Below are 16,527 nucleotides of genomic sequence, written 5' to 3' on the forward strand. Positions count from 1 at the left end.
CTCCTGAAGCTCAGAAAACTGGACTCACTTTTCTGTCACACCATATTACACTGTCTTACCTTTAGAGTTTAATTCATCTACTGAACACCTAATAAAGGTTTTATCACAACCTTGAGGACTCAGTTTATGAAATCACAAAGAAATGGCACATTGCAGAAAGTCATCCTAATCTCCTGAAACGTTGTTTTATTTTTTTTTAAAGGTCTCCTGAGTCCCTTTCCATGTTTCAAGTCTGTAAGAGCATATAAAACTTACAAAGCCAGGAAAGAAAGGAAGTAGAAAAGCCACAGACAAACCGTTAACTTTCTGAGAGAAATGTAACAAAATTTTTAAAAAGCAAATTAGAAAATTACTTACTTTTCCCAGGTCTTTGGTACAAAGCTCAGAAGGCAATTTCCCTTTTCCCACAAAGTCTTGTTAAATAATAGCAATCACTCAATGAGGTCAGGCAGCCCGAATGTATCTAGAAATTGTGTAGAGACAAAAAGTTAACATTCAAAGTCAGATTAGAAATTAAAAATCAAAACACCCCATTGCTATTCACAGTCTCTGCATAATTAAAATACAGATTTCATTGGAATATCTAAATGATGAGCTATATTAGCTTCTTTTCTTTCAGAACAATACTAACAAGACTTGCTAAATCTAGATGGTGTTTTGATCTGTCATCTAATTAAAGTTACTAAAGCCGGAATCAGCAAGGCTTGTTGGCAACCGTTCACGATAAAAACGTCCTTCTCAGGGAGTTCTAAAAAGCAACTTAGGGAGGATGTGGACTTCTAATTATACTGCGACTTGGGAGGGAAGGTCTTCCGAAATCACACTTGCTTGCCTCACCTTCCAAAGATGAGCTCATCTCACAAACACAGAAGCAGTTGTAAATAGAAGTGAACAATAACAACTTAAAGAAATTCATCAACAACTTGTAAATGCCCTTCAGATGTATCCATTGAAGCACACTTCACTTTTGCAGGTGGGAATGAGAAGAGAGAGGCGTGTTAACTTTTTTTAAAAAATAAATTTATTTATTTTGGCTGCACTGGGTCTCTGTTGCTCTGCGCGGGCTTTCTCTAGAGTTGCAGTGAGCGGGGGCTACTCTTCGTTGCGGTGCGCGGGCTTCTCACTGTGGTGGCTTCTCCTGTCGTGGAGCACAGGCTCTAGGTGCACGGGCTTCAGTAACTGTGGCACGCAGGCTCAGTAGTTGTGGCCGAAGGGCTCTAGAGTACAGGCTCAGTAGTTGTGGCGCACGGGCTTAGTTGCTCCGAGGCATGTGGAATCTTCCCGGACCAGGGCTTGAACCCACGTTCCCTACATTGGCAGGCAGATTCTTAACCACTGCGCCAACAGGGAAGTCCCAATTTTTTTCTAATAAAACAGAAAATCCGAAAATTCTGCATGATGATAATCTCACTTAAAACATAAGTTACTTCCCCCAACAATGCTGTGAACGAATACATAGGTAATACATCATTCATAAGATAAACGAGTTTAAGTAGGTGTAACAGATGCCACAGGTACACCATAACCTAAAGTCTGTGCACCTGTCAGCCTCTCCCACACTGGGCCGCACATTAGATGTAATTCTAAGAAGCGTGATAAATTCATTTAAAAGCCATAAGAGATTGAGAAATAGGTCCTTTAGGAGGAGGCAGGAAGCACTGCCACGGTAGGCAGTCAGAATCCCACAGGCATCAATAGTCATCATTTATTATTACTGTCATTGTTACTGTTACAGTTTAGAGTTACTATTACTGTTACAATGTTATTGTTACACTTACACAGTATCCACTCGCAAGCCAGGTTCTTCTCTAAGTGTTTTTACATGTATTAACTCCATTTAGGATAGAGACAAGCAGAAATATCCCCTAGACATCACCCTGGTGCCACATAGTACACTCAGTTCTCCTATAACACTCGTGTTTGCTCCAAGGTTGATACAGTAGGGAGCAACTTGAGCGTAACTTCATTTTCACATTTGTTTAGGTATGATTTCACTGCAAGAAACATTAGGTAATAGCAGAAGATTGCACGGGGCGGAACCCAGCTGTCTAAGGATACACAAAAGGCACAAAACCCACGCCTCAAATATCTGTTGGCGATCTCAGTCCCCCCGACATGTGCCGAGCCACAGCCCTCCAAGCTGGGTGCCCCAACTTTCCTTCTGATTTCAGGTAACCCTCTTTCCACCACTTCACAGTGACGCATAAACTGCAACCCTTCCAGGGCCTCAGTCCACAGGAAATGTCACGACTTTCTCAAGGTAAAATGCCATATTTAGTGCACTTTTTATGTATTTACTTCTTGGCCAACTAATATGTGTAAAACTGTGCTCCGATTTTTATTCAGTTCCCATCTTACTTTTTTTTAATGTGTCACTGATAAAGGTTTTTTTTTTTTTAATTTATTTTTGGCTGTGTTGGGTCTTCGTTGCTGTGCGTGGCTTTCTCTAGTTGTGGCGAAAGGGGCTACTCTTTGTTGAGGTGTGCAGGCTTCTCATTGCGGTGGCTTCTCTTGTTGCAGAGCACAGGCTCTAGGTGCGCAGGCTTCAGTAGTTGTGGCACGTGGGCTCAGTAGTTGTGGCTTGTGGGCTCTAGAGCGCAGGCTCAGTAGTTGTGGCGCATGGGCTTAGTTGCTCTGCGGCATGTGGGATCTTCCCGGACCAGGGCTTGAACCCGTGTCCCCTGTGATTCAGTCAGCTGTGGCCAGGTCGGCAGGGCCATGTGACAGGCTTTCCTCACAAATGGCTCTACGAGTGGTGCAGGTAACCTGCTAGTGTTGGAGGGTCTCCTGCAGAGGCGGGCAGTGACTGTGTCTCACCATGGGGACAAGGACACTGGCAGCAGAAGTTCTGGGAAGTACTCCTTGGCGTGAGCCCTCCCAGAGTCTGCCATCAGCCCCACCAAAGAGCCCAGGTAGGCTCCAGTGCTGGGCTGCCTCATTGATAAAGGTTTTTGAGTGTTATGTCCCTGATCCTACTTTTCCCTTAAGCACTGGGGGATTTACTGCATAGCATGGTGGTTTTTAGAAACACATATATTGCATTTTAGCAGAACTGACTGTATAATAACTAGTGTTTACAAGGATGCTTGTGTGTTGTGTGTTTTGTTTTGTTTTTCGGGGTTTTTTTGGCCATGCCACATGGCTTATGGGATCTTAGTTCCCCGACCAGGGATCGAACCCAGCCCCATGCAGTGAAAGCGCTGAGTCTTAACCACTGGACCACCAAAGGAAGTCCCAGGACGCTTGTGATTTAGACCAGAGGGGTTAAATTATGATTTTCAAATACTTTCATTATGTTAAAGAGGATAGCAACATATGTAATTTAATTTTAGAAAGAATCACACTCACATACTTTACAATAACCTAGTATGGACACTTTTAAGGGTGTTTCAGTTACGTGAAAAATTTATTTATGAGAAGTTCCGTAATGGTGTTGTTAGATAAATGAAGCGTTACTGCACCATTCCGGACAGACCAACATGATGGTGTTATAAAGATACAATTCTTGCAGACAAGAGGACTTAGCCAGAATTGCTAGAGAGGAGAAACTGAATTACTTGTCATTCCTTGAAACCAATAAATTTTTAAAAGATTAAAGTTATCCATAAAAAAAAGTCCAAGATATACATAAAGATATGTACAAAGAAGTTTTCCATTAAAGTAATAACATTTTAAGCAATTTTAAAATATAAATATTCAGCAAGGGATAAAGCTTTTTAAAATCTGTAAGATATTTAATAAAATGAGAAAATGTTTTTAAGCAGTGTTCATTGGGAATGCAGACTATAAGATGATTTGTTCCATATGATCTCAATTTTGTTTAAAAGTATCTATACCTAGAAAAAAAGACTAGAATGAAAAAAGTCAACATTTGTGTATAGTTGCTAATTAGAGATAACAGAATAAGGATAGAATAATTTTTATTTTCTTTGCATTTTCCTGTGGTTCCCAAATCTTCCACAATAATCATACCTACTTTTATAGTTAGAAATAACCATATGCTATATAAAAATAGGACTAAGGCATTTGGTGGGGAAAAAACCCTCTTTTTATCCCCACTTTAATTCTGAATGTGACTCCAGCCAGTAGAATGAACACCAGCCCAAGAACAAGGGTACCAGATGCTTCCTCCACAGGTATTAACAGATCCAGTCACAGAAAGTATTTTCTATCTCATAATTCAAGGGCAAATACATCCCAAAAGATGTTCAAAGTATATAAATCCATTTTAGAGGCCATAATATAATTTGCTTTTACTGGCTAAAACAGTTATAGATTTAGTAAAATCCAGATGAAAGAAGACTTTTAATTATATAATTGCATATTAGCTGTCTTAATGTCTGAAAGAAATTTAGTTGTGAATGAAGAAATTGTGCTCTGGATAAAGCTCCTTTCAAACAAGATCAAGATTAAAGAAATACAAGAAGCAATGGATTCGGTTGTGGGGATGAGTGCCTTACTCGGGGAGTTTTCGATAGAAAGTAAGAAAGAGATATTGATCTTTACGACCTCCAAAAGAACTCAGCTGTATTAAAAATTTTCCCAATAACCATAAAACTGGACTTTGAAAATAATCCATTTGCCAAAAACGGTGACTCCTTATTAGTCATCAGTCTGCTTAGTTTAATCCCATGCACTGAAATTGCGTAAGAACTAAATGGTGAAACTACAATACTCTGAAGTCAAGGGCCAGTGTGGAACAATTTGGCCACCACACAACCTGAGTTCACTTACCTATACTAGCCAGCAGCACATTTAAAGGATGTGCCCCTTTCCATCTTCAGCATAGCATTACTCACATCAAATACTCAGTAACTATTTGGTGTAGAGCAATTGCTTTAGTACCACTCTCCATTCTCAAGAATGCACTGAGGATTAAAAATCAGTGATTGTGTGTGTGTGCGTGTGTGTGTGCGTGGTTTTCTTTTATAAAATTATAAAGCATCTGTAACATGCAGTGTATACATCTGAATAATAACCATATTCCTGCTGTACAAAGTATAGATGTACTAGTCTCTGTTTTGTTTTGTTTTTTACTTCCAAAAATGCTGACTTCAATGGAAAACAAACAAAAAACCCTTCTGTTTCAAATTTGCTTTTGTATTTTTAAGCATTTTCATAACTTCCCTATCAAATGGAAACAAAGCTACTGATTTCACGTTTTTGTTCTGTTTTGTTTCACAGAATAGAAGAGGCAAATGAATATTTTAATTACGCTATCATATACAAGAAGAGATCACAGAGGTGATTCTGAGTTCCAGAAAAATCAGTTCAAGTTCAAGATCAGAGACTATCATTTTATCAAATGTATGTTGATTACTTTGGAAGATAACTGAAATTCTTGGCTTCTGTGTCTCACAAGTTGCTGCCTAAAATGCTGCACATATGCACCTTTAATCATTTGCAACCAAGTATTATAATCAGCAAATAAATTCAGATACTATTTTCAGTTGGGAGTGTTCAAAATAAAAACTATGAATTTTAATTTTTAAAAGAAAACATGCAGAAATATACATCTACCTATATACACCTCACACTGACTCTGAAAATACAGAACACTTAGGAACTCTCAGTATGGAAACCATATTTCTTAAATTGCTCTAAGAATTAGCATATGTATAGCTCAGGGGAATACACTCTCTTAGCATTACTGGATATAAAAAAGGGCAACCAATTTTCAGAGTCTACCTGGAAAATAAGCAGAAATTATTTTCTCAGGCTCTCTAGTCACTCTGTGGGCAGAATTCCCACATAATCTAAATTGGTCTTGGCACTATCTCACTCCCCCTTTTTGCATCACTACACCACCTCTGGTCCAAAGCCCAATGACCTTCTCTTTCAACGGCCTCCTCCTCTCATTGGTCCTTTCCTTCCAACTTCTAAACTTCCAATGACTCCATGGCAATATTTTAGCAGAAGCTGGGGAATGGGGGAGCTTCAACAAATGATTAAGGAATTTTAACTTTCTCTGGATTATATGCATTTTTAAAGAAAAGTTTGAGTACCCAGATCTTGTTTTTCTAAGCACCATAGCTCACTGGAGAAATAGTTGGGTCCAGGTCCGGAGGTAAGGAAAGTACAATATAAGCCTAGAACATCATACTATGCCAGAAAGCAAGAAGTGCTCAAATATTAATGCAGACATGACAGAAGGACACAGGAGCTGCCTTGAAGGGGCTCCCACTGGCCAAATGTGGTACCATTTGAACAACAAAAAGAATGATACGGATAAATTATAACACACTCAATTTTAAAAAAAGGAACCATAAATCCACAGATATTCATGGAAAGGGGGATAGTGGAAAGCTCTTTTTTACAAAGAAAGCCAGCTAATAAACACCAAAGGAATAGCAGAAATAGAAAGTCCCACTTTGCAACCACCAAGGCAATGATTGATTCAGTCAAGGGTCATTAATGGACGCTAAAACCATTAGGGAAAGGGTTGCTATGGAACAGGATACTCACACAGCCTCAGAATATCACCCCACAGATTACTTATCACTTACCGAGGGGAAGAAGTATCTTTATAATGGAGAGCTCTGGCAGACCACCTTACCCAAGTGTTGGTTGGCACAATCAATTATAGGATAACCGAACGTCATGTCTCCACAGGGACTAGGTAGTATGTTTGTCAAAAGGCTTAATCTGTATCTCATCGTAAAGTAACAATCAAACAAATCCAGTACTTGTGGTACTTTCTGCAAGACAATTATCTTGGCATTTTCCAAGATACCAGTGCCATGAATGACAAAAATAAACAAAAACAGGGTGACTGTTCTGGATTAAAGGAAAAGAAACAAAATGCAGTGAATGACTGTTGATGAATCTTGGATGAGGAGAGGGGTTATAAAAAGACATTACTGGAATAACTGGGGAAATTTGAATCCGTATTACGGACTATGTGGGAGAATATTCTTGTGTTTGGGAGATACATATTAAAGTATTAATATTTCAGGTAAAGGGTCATGACCTCTATAACTAACTCAACCGGTTCAGCAAAAATGTTTTAAAGTGTATGTATACAGAGACAGAGAGACAAAAACAGAGAGAGACAGAGATAAAACAAATTTGGCAAAATGTTAGCATTTTATTTGGCAGGCTGGTTGTAACCTCTAAAAGCCAGTAACTACGGTTACTTGTAGGCTGTGTCTATTCCATATGAAGAGAGATCATAAAGGAGCCTACGGTTGAAACCAACACAAATAGAAATAGAGATCACTGGTGTTAGAGCATTTAGTCCATTTTTCAGAAAACTTTTTCCAATGCATTTTTCTTCTGTAGCAATTAATGGTCATTAGTTGGGAGGAAGAAGATTTACAGAGAAAAAGAAACCCAAGGAAGAGGATAACAATGGATAAAAATTAGGCACAGATAATTTCAGTTCTCTTCCATACCTCTTCTTTGGAAGAAGAGGTAAGTCTCGAGGTTTAAAAAAATTGTGCATTGTTTTCCATCCTGGTGAGAAACGCTGGATAGATGTGTACCTTTCCAAAGAGCAAGAAAGAGTCCCTCTGCAAGAGGTATTCTGACCAAACACCAGGACCAGTGAAGCTGAGCACTTCATTTCATGCCCAGTCCTGGCTAAGCCTAGAACAGAGGGGCATGTGTCTGAATAACGAACATTCCATGTGGGCAAACTTGCATCCCAGAAGCGCAGCTTTCAGCAGCTGCCTCAAACTGAATGTGTTGGAAACAGAATTCTCCTCCACCAAACTTGATCCCTTGTTTCTATTACCTCTCTTCTCAGTCTATCCAGTCTCAAAAGTGCAGCTTCATCTTTCACTTTGCTTCCCATTGGCCCACTCTTCCTCATTCACATCCTCAGGGCCATATTGGCCACAAGGTCTCTCGCAGTCCAGGTAGAAACAGCCTCTCTTTTCTCTGTTTCTCCTCAATACTTCTATCTATGGCACTCACTTGACACTTTTTAAATATCTTTGCCACACGGTACTGATTCTGTACTCACTGTAGGCAAGAACTTTACTACGTTACCTCATTTAAAAATCACTGAGGGCCTTCCCTGGTGGCGCAGTGGTTAAGAATCCGCCTGCCGATGCAGGGGACACGGTTTCGAGCCGTGGTCTGAGGAGATCCCACATGCCGCGGAGCAACTAAGCCCGTGAGCCCCAACTACTGAGCCTGCGCTCTAGAGCCTGCGAGCCACAACTACTGAGCCCAAGAGCCACAACTACTGAAGCCCGTGCGCCTAGAGCCCATGCTCCGCAACAAGAGAAGCCACAGCAATGAGAAGCCCGTGCACCGCAATGAAGAGTAGCCCCTGCTCGCTGCCCCGCTCGCCGCAACTAGAGAAAGCCCGCACGCAGCAACAAAGACCCAACGCAGCCAATTTAAAAAAAAAAAAAAAATCACTGAAATTCTGTGAAGTAGTTTACGTTATTTTGCTTCTATCTACGGAAGAAATGGATACTCAGACAGGTGAAATAACTCGTCCGAGGTCACAGAGCTGTAAAGTTGATATTCAGACCCTGATCTTCTGGTTCTACCCTAACACCAAGGTGCTTCCGATTTTATTTATCATTTTAAACACTGTCCCCTGTCCTTAAATCAAGCACAGACTCCTTGAAGGAAGGGATCTATTTTATCCAGCCTTGTGCTCTCTCCAGAGCCTAGCAATACTCATAACTCATGTTCACTGAATTATATTTCAAGACTCAGTCCAGAAACCATTTTTCTTTCTGACTTCCAAGCTCAATCCCTGTAGCACCACCCACCCCCTCCCCTTGCCCTCTATATGTTTCTACTGCAGTACACGCAAGCCTTAACGGCAGGCTTCGTGACTGCCGCGTGTGTGCCCTGGAACACAGCAGGCACCTAATGTATGTTTGCTAAATGAAATGTTTATGCATGAGACAGCTGGGTTCCTTATCAAGGCTACTATGTCTTGCTAGAAAATTGACCTCATTTTTGTCTTTATCACATACTGAGGAAATTATTTTAGGAAAGAGTGACACAGGGAAAATGGAGAAAAACAGTCTTGGCCTTTGGGTCCTACCCACTTCACCTGCTGTCCTGGGTATACTGTGTTCTGGAGAAGTGCTTCCAAATTTTAATGGATACGTAGTATCATTCAATACAAATTACGATTCAGTATGTTTGTGGTAGAGCCCAAGATTCTGCATTTCTTTTTCTGGGGTGTGGGGGGATGCAAACAAGAGGCTAACCCAGATTCTGCATTTCTAACAAGCTCCCAAGACACGTTGATGCTGCTGATCTATGGACCACACTTCCCAGGAGCAAGAAGTCCTAGACTGTAATAGTGAAACTGCCCATTTAAGGAGAAATAACATGTAGACTAAATGACCAGACATAAATTCAGAGTGTTAATGCTAGTTATCTCTGGGTTTCTTCTTTCTGCTTTCCTGTAATTTCCAAGTATTCTATAATGACTCTTGCTGATGGAAATAAAAATTTTAAATGCTATATATACACATGCATAAAAAACTGTACATTTGGACATTTCTACTTTGCATGGTTACATCTTTATTTAAGCAACAAATATACTTAAGAGGACCAGACTTGGGAAATAACAAGATGGTGAATTTAGCAATTCCCTGTCTGCTCATTTTATCATGTAGATTAACATAAAACAGTAATTACCCTTAGCAAGCAGTCACCACCACAAGCATTGCTTTTCTCAGGTTCCTTTCCCTTAGAAGAAAGAGAAAGAATCCATTCAGTTGGAAGACAATAAAAGGCAAACCAAATTAAGGACAGAAGAAAAAACAAGCAGGTGCTACAATGAACCTCTTCCAAGTGGGTCAACAGAACCTCATGAAGTTGAAAAGGAGGTGGAAATGCGTTTCTCCCAGCAGAGGTGGGGTGGGCTGGGTTCCCCGACAAGGCAAAGTGCAATAAATTAAAGCAGCACTCACCGTGCACCTGCAAGCGAGGTGCAAAGAAATGGTCCTCAGAGGAGCCTCCCTTCCAAACGTAACAAGGAAAGACCGTCAGGAAAAGGCAATTAGAGGGTGTGCATTTGCAGGAAAGCACTCCCCAAATACCTCCTTCTCTTCCGTGTTGTTCCAAAGGATGCCAGGTTTATCCTATGAGTTGCAGAAGTTGCAGCCCAGGCAGGTGGGCACCTCATGCCCACTCCCATACCCGCAGCTATTCCAGACTCTTGCCCAGCCATAGGTACCTGTGACTCAGGAAGGGCCAAAAACAAAGGAGGCACTTTGTAACCAGAGTGTTCCCGGTTAAAGTAGGACCAACAAGGTTCTGCATCCTCTGTTTTCCAACCCACAGGCCTAAATGACTTTTTGCCTTAAAGGAATATTGTGAAACGCACTGTGAAATTACCCAAAAGGATTGGAACTTAGTGTCTGGAAGGCTTATATGTACAATGGGACTAAAAATCACTTCTGTGTGTCTATTAAGGATGTGGTTTCCTATCTGTGAAGTTTAGACACGCTAGACATTCAGCTCAACTGAAAACAGTGAGTCACTTTATTGCTACTGAGTTCTGTGAGTCTAGAGCTGGACCATTCAAGGCAAATAAGCATATGCTGAGGTATTTAAAAATGTGATCACTTGAGATTTCGATAGCATCAAAGTCATCATCTTGATGGGAGAAAAAATCTGAATCTACTTGGACTTGCTTACATTTCTTTTATTGAAATTCAATATTGTTTTTATTTTGAATTAGATGGATGGTAGATGAGGTGGGGGAGGGGAAAGCACCATAATCTTCTCGGTGCTCCAAAGCCTCAGAGTCTTAATATCTTAGTAGGAATTTTAGATTTGAGGAGACGTAAGAGGCACGACAATCAAATAAAATGCAGTACACGGTCTTTAGCTTGGATTCTGGTTTAACTTTTTTTTCAATGCTAAAGACTTAGGGGATTAAGTCTTTGGAAATTTGACTATGGACTGATAATAAATGATATTTGAGGACTACAATTAATTTTGTTGGCCATCATAATAGTACTGCATTTACATAAGGCAGCTTCTTTATTTCTTGGAGATGAATGCTAAAGTACTTAGGGGTAAAATGCCATGATATCTAAAATTTATTTTGAAATGGCTCAGCAAAAAATAATATATGTAGGGCTTCCCTGGTGGTGCAGTGGTTGACGGTCTGCCTGCTAATGCAGGGGACACGCGGAGCCAGCTGGGTCCGTGAGCCACAACTGCTGAGCCTGCGCGTCTGGAGCCTGTACTCCGCAACAGGAGAGGCCGCAATGGTGGGAGGTCCGCGCACCGCGATGAAGAGTGGCCCCCGCTTGCCACAACTGGAAAAAGCCCTCACACAGAAACGAAGACCCAACACAGCAAAAATAAATTTAAAAAATAATAATAATAATATATGTAAATTTACACAGAGGAAGTAAATAAGAAAAATGCTAATAGTTACTGAAATCAGATAGGGGTTCTATGGGTTTTCATTGTAGTATATTCCTTCTACTTTTTTCTATATTTGAAAAATTTTAGAATTAAAAGTTTAAATTTATATCAAAAACATTTATGACCCCATAGTTTTATCTCCCTTGTCCTACTCTCTTGCCATATTAGACCACAGTCCATCTATAGTAGATTATTTTCTTTTCTCTAGAACACATTCTCTCACACCTTCCACCTCTGTAACTTTGTGTGTTATATTGTCTCAACCTGGCATTTTTCTCCCTCCAGTAACTGGGCCTCTGGTGAAAGCTGATTTATTCTTTCAGGTCAATCTCAAAGGCTACCCCCTCTCGGAAAACTTTCCCAACCTCCACCCCACTTTATGCATCTCCCCTTTTCAGACTCCCCATTACACCTTGTACCTCTCAGCACACCTATCACATTCTACCCTGCAAGGTAAACACTGAAGCTGACATTTACTGAGAGCTTCCCACGTGTGAGGCCCTGTTCACATGCTGTCGCATGCATTCTTTACTTCACTCATTTCTTTCCTACCCCAGTGAGGTAGGAGCTGTCATTACCTCTTTTCACAGGTGAGGAAACAGGCTTTGAGGGGCTGGGTGACCTACCCAGTTACAGGGTCAGTAAGCGGCAGTGCCAGGCTTCATTCAAATACAGCCCATCTGCTTCTAAACTCTTTAAGCACTAGTGTGTATGTCATTTGCATGGCGGCCTGATCCTTTCCTACTACATTGTTACATTGTTACTAATTGTTACATTGTAACAATTTAAGGGCAGGTATTGCATCTTCTTTCTTTATTCACTCAACCAATAATTGTTGAAAAGCCACTATTATCAGGAAACCACTGCCCTATGTGATGAGGTAAAGATATGAGTGAAAAGGACAGTTTTTGACCTAGGGAAAAACTAAGGAAATCTGAACAAACTATGGACTTTAGTTAATAAAAATGTATGTACTGGTTCATTAATTGTAACTAATGTACCATATGAATGTAAGATGTCAGTAATAGGGCAAACAGGGTGAGAGGGTTAATGAGAACTCTGTACTATCTTCTCAATCTTCCTGTAAATCTAAAACGGTTCAAAAAAAATAAAGTCTATTTTAAAAAAGGAAAAAATAACGTGACAATGAGGGCAGTTTTCTTGATTGGCTCATAAACTCCCTATAAAATCAATCCTAAAGAAGAGTGGTTCAGTCATTCTAGCAAAAGGGGTGACAATGAAACGCCTGACTAGGGCCTATCTGGGGAATGAATTCAAATGAGGATCTCCAGCTGAATGTGTGGCACGTGTTTTTTAAACCTAGTTTCATACATGTATGTCCTTCCCCTCATACAACACTAACATGCTTCAGGCTCCAGTTTCTCCAGCTTAATTCACGATGTTTTAATGAACATACACAGGAAGGGATGTACCACATCTCCTACTTCCCTAAATCAACTCAAGTTCTTAAGTTCTCAGAAAGACTCTTAGGATGTTCAATTCCTTTTTTAAGCATGGCTTATTTTTTGGTCTTGATTTTTTTGTTTTTGTTTTTTTCCTTAAAGAATCACAGAGTTTCAAGTCCCACACTCCACAGCCATCTCAAACCCAGAACTTTAGGTACCTACACATCAATATACTGAACCATCCTATGCCTGATTCTTCCCTAAAAAAAGGGAACTCGGCCTTTCAGATACTGTTCAAGGATTCCTCTCCACTTTAATACATGGCTCTCTCCACCACATTTGTGAGATCAGCTACATTTCCACATATAAAAACCTTCCTATGTGAAGCTAGTCTAATAAACCACCATGAGTAACAGTAACTCTTTTTTTAGATCTAACTCCTGGAAAACTACAGCTCCTCACAGCTGTGTAACTATTTAACAGACACCATGTGACAATATTAACCATAGTAATAAGTAACAGCATTGAGAGTATTTCACTGGTTGTGGTGCATTTTGGAAGTTAGTCTCATAAAAGTACTGTGATATGGGTGGTGAAGATATCATCACCATTTTATAGATGAGGAAAACTGAGGCTTACAATTGAAGTCAGAACTCACTCAAATACACCACTGCGTGACTTTGTTCCGCGGGGGAGCCTCCAAGTCCTGGTTCAAAGCCAACAGTGCCTTTGCTTTCTCCAGTCAGAAAGCCAGCCCCCCTCCCGGAAACTGTCCACAGTACTCGCCTCATCCCTGGAGGCGCTCTTTCTCTACAGGCCGTGTATCCGCTCATGCATCCAACCTCCTGAGAAGAATCATATAAACTAACTCAGGACTAGGACCCCACTTCACTCATGCTTCAGCCGCCACATGTTAACACACGGCCTCACACAGTGGGTGCTCCCCAAGCCCAATGGTCCACAACCGCAAGAACGATCCTGAGCTGCAAAGCTTACCCACGGGCAAAAGCCATGAAAACAAAAACATACCCTGTTCTGGTGCTTGACAACTAATGCAAAGTTCAAGATGACTTTTTTTCATTGACCTTAAAGCAAAACAAATTATATTTAAGTTTTACAACAGGGCTGATAACCATAAATAGAAAAGAGAGAGTTTTGTTTTCCCCATGAGTCCTCAGTGAGACCTCCAACTCGGGGGCCAAGAACATTCAGGGAATGTGCCACAGATCTTGGTTTTCATCCAGAGCCCAGAAAAAGGGCAGAGGCAAATGAGTTTTACCAGCGATACAGTTTGAGTTCGTCCTACAGGGACCACCCTCTACAAAGTAACGCCTAAAATCGGCTTGTGCATATTCCTCTTTCTATAGACCTCTTTCTAATGGCCAAGTTGACCGTTCTGTTATTAGAACCTTGGATTCTTTAAGTCAAATGAAAAGTCAAATATTTTTAAAATATCAAATCATCAAAAAAAAATTCTTCTGTGCCCTCTGGTACCAAATATAAAGGTCCTGACTTCGCACAGAGAGTGAGTGATTCAGAGTTAACTGCTCCTGCCTTGAAAGGAAACCGAAGGCTTCCAGTGCCCCAGGACATCACAGAAGTTGCTGAAAGAAGCAGTTTACTGAATCGTACTTCTGTGTCTTCAAAGTTTTAACATGCCCAACAGTGGAAAACTAAAACCATTTGGATCAAAGAGGCTAAAAATCAATGCTTGCTTTGTTTGTTTTTAACCAGAATAATAACCAAAACTGAATATAGTTCACCAAGGTATTAAATTCTGTCTCAGTGTATTTTTCCTTCTGTATCCAACTATACAAGAGACTTTTAAAAAGAATAATAAAATGCTCTATTCTACCATCAATAACACACATGTGCTTTGAATTTTTCAGGAATGAAAGATGGGATTGTGGGGCTCCCCAAACCCTTCCTTGTGTGTCCAATGGCATATATTATAAGACTGCTCCCCTGCACTCATGAGAAAAGTGATCACAGGATACCAGGGGGAACTTACGGAGTGTGTGTGTGTGTGTGTGTGTGTGTGTGTGCGCGCGCGCGCACACACGCGCACACACACACACACTCAGCTGTGGTGTATCTATGGGTGGGGTTAGGGTGGGGGAGGGCAAGCAACAGAGTGTTGGAACTCCTAAAAAGTGTCATAGGTGTTGCCTAAGATCTAAAATTCCACTCGCCCCTCCACTTTTCCTCTCTGTTCTTTGCTCCAGGAAGCTGACCCACTTGACAACACACTCCCTCAAAGCAATCCTGAGGAAAAAGAACAAAGCTGGAGGCATAACCTCCCAGACTTCAGACAATACTACAAAGCTACAGTAACCAAAACAGCATGGTACTGGCACAAAAACAGATGTATAGATCAATGAAACAGAATAGAGAGCCCAGAAATAAACCCATAAACTTACAGTCAGTTAATCTTCAACAAAGGAAGCCAGAATATACAATGGAGAAAAGACGGTGTCTTCAGCAAGTAATCCTGGGAAATCTGGACAGCCTCAAGTAAATCAATGAAAATAGAACACTCCTTCACACCATATACAAAAATAAACTCAAAATGGTTTAAGGACCTAAATATAAGACATGACACCACAAAACTCCTAGAAGGGAACATAGGCAAAACATTCTCAGACATAAATCACAGCAATATTTTCTTAGGTGAGTCTCCCAAGGCAAAAGAAATAAAAGCAAAAATAAATAAATGGGACCTAATCAAACACATAAACTTTTGCACAGCAAAGGAAACCATCAACAAAACAAAAACACAACCAACAGAATGGGAGACAATATGTGCAAATGATGCAACCAACAAGGGGTTAATTTCCAAAATATTCAAACAGTGCATACAATTCAATATCAAAAAAAAAAAAAAAAAAAAAAACAGACAACCCAATCAAAAAATGAGCAGAAGACCTAAACAGACATATCTCCAAAAAAGACAGACAGATGGCTAACAGGCACATGAAAAGATGCTCAACATCTCTAATTATTAGAGAAATGAAAATCCAAACTACAATGAGGTATCACCTCACACTGGTCAGAATGGCCACCATCAAAAAGTCTACAAACAATAAATGCTGGAAAGGGTGCGGAGAAAAGGGAACCCTCTTGCACTGTTGGTGGGAATGTAAATTGGTGCAGCCACTATGGAAAACAGTATGGAGGTTCCTTAAAAAACTCAAAAGAGTTACCGTATGATTCAGTAATCCCATTCCTGGGCATATTTCCGGAAAAGATGAAAAATCTAATTTGAAAAGATACATGCACCATGGATGGACCTGGAGAGTATCATACTAAGTGAAGTAATCAGACAGAGAAAAATAAAATAATACAGACTCACATAGCAAAGGAAACCATAAACAAGACCAAAAGACAACCCTCAGAATGGGAGAAAATATTTGCAAATGAAGCAACTGACAAAGGATTAATCTCCAAAATTTACAAGCAGCTCATGCAGCTCAATAACAAAAAAACAAACAACCCAATCCAAAAATGGGCAGAAGACCTAAATAGACATTTCTCCAAAGAAGATATACAGACTGCCAACAAACACATGAAAGAATGCTCAACATGATTAATCATTAGAGAAATGCAAATCAAAACTACAATAAGATATCATCTCATACCAGTCAGAATGGCCATCATCAAAAAATCTACAAACAATAAATGCTGGAGAGGGTGTGGAGAAAAGGGAACACTCTTGCACTGCTGGTGGGAATGTGAATTGGTACAGCCACTATGGAGA

At 40.3% G+C, this 16,527-nt stretch overlaps 1 protein-coding gene across 18 annotated transcripts in view; it reads right to left on the reverse strand.

Moving 5' to 3' along the window:
* APBB2 (amyloid beta precursor protein binding family B member 2) overlaps positions 1 to 16,527 on the reverse strand; it is a 373,668-nt gene that overhangs the window by 262,353 nt on the left and 94,788 nt on the right. For all 18 annotated transcript variants that reach the window (XM_019928274.3, XM_019928275.3, XM_073805179.1 and 15 more), the window contains one exon: positions 358 to 463. The gene's annotated coding sequence lies outside the window, so the exon portion shown is untranslated. The remainder of the gene's footprint in view (positions 1 to 357; positions 464 to 16,527) is intronic.

This window comes from Tursiops truncatus, chromosome 5 (assembly GCF_011762595.2).
Source record: "Tursiops truncatus isolate mTurTru1 chromosome 5, mTurTru1.mat.Y, whole genome shotgun sequence".
In the NCBI taxonomy this organism is placed as follows: Eukaryota; Metazoa; Chordata; class Mammalia; order Artiodactyla; family Delphinidae; genus Tursiops; species Tursiops truncatus.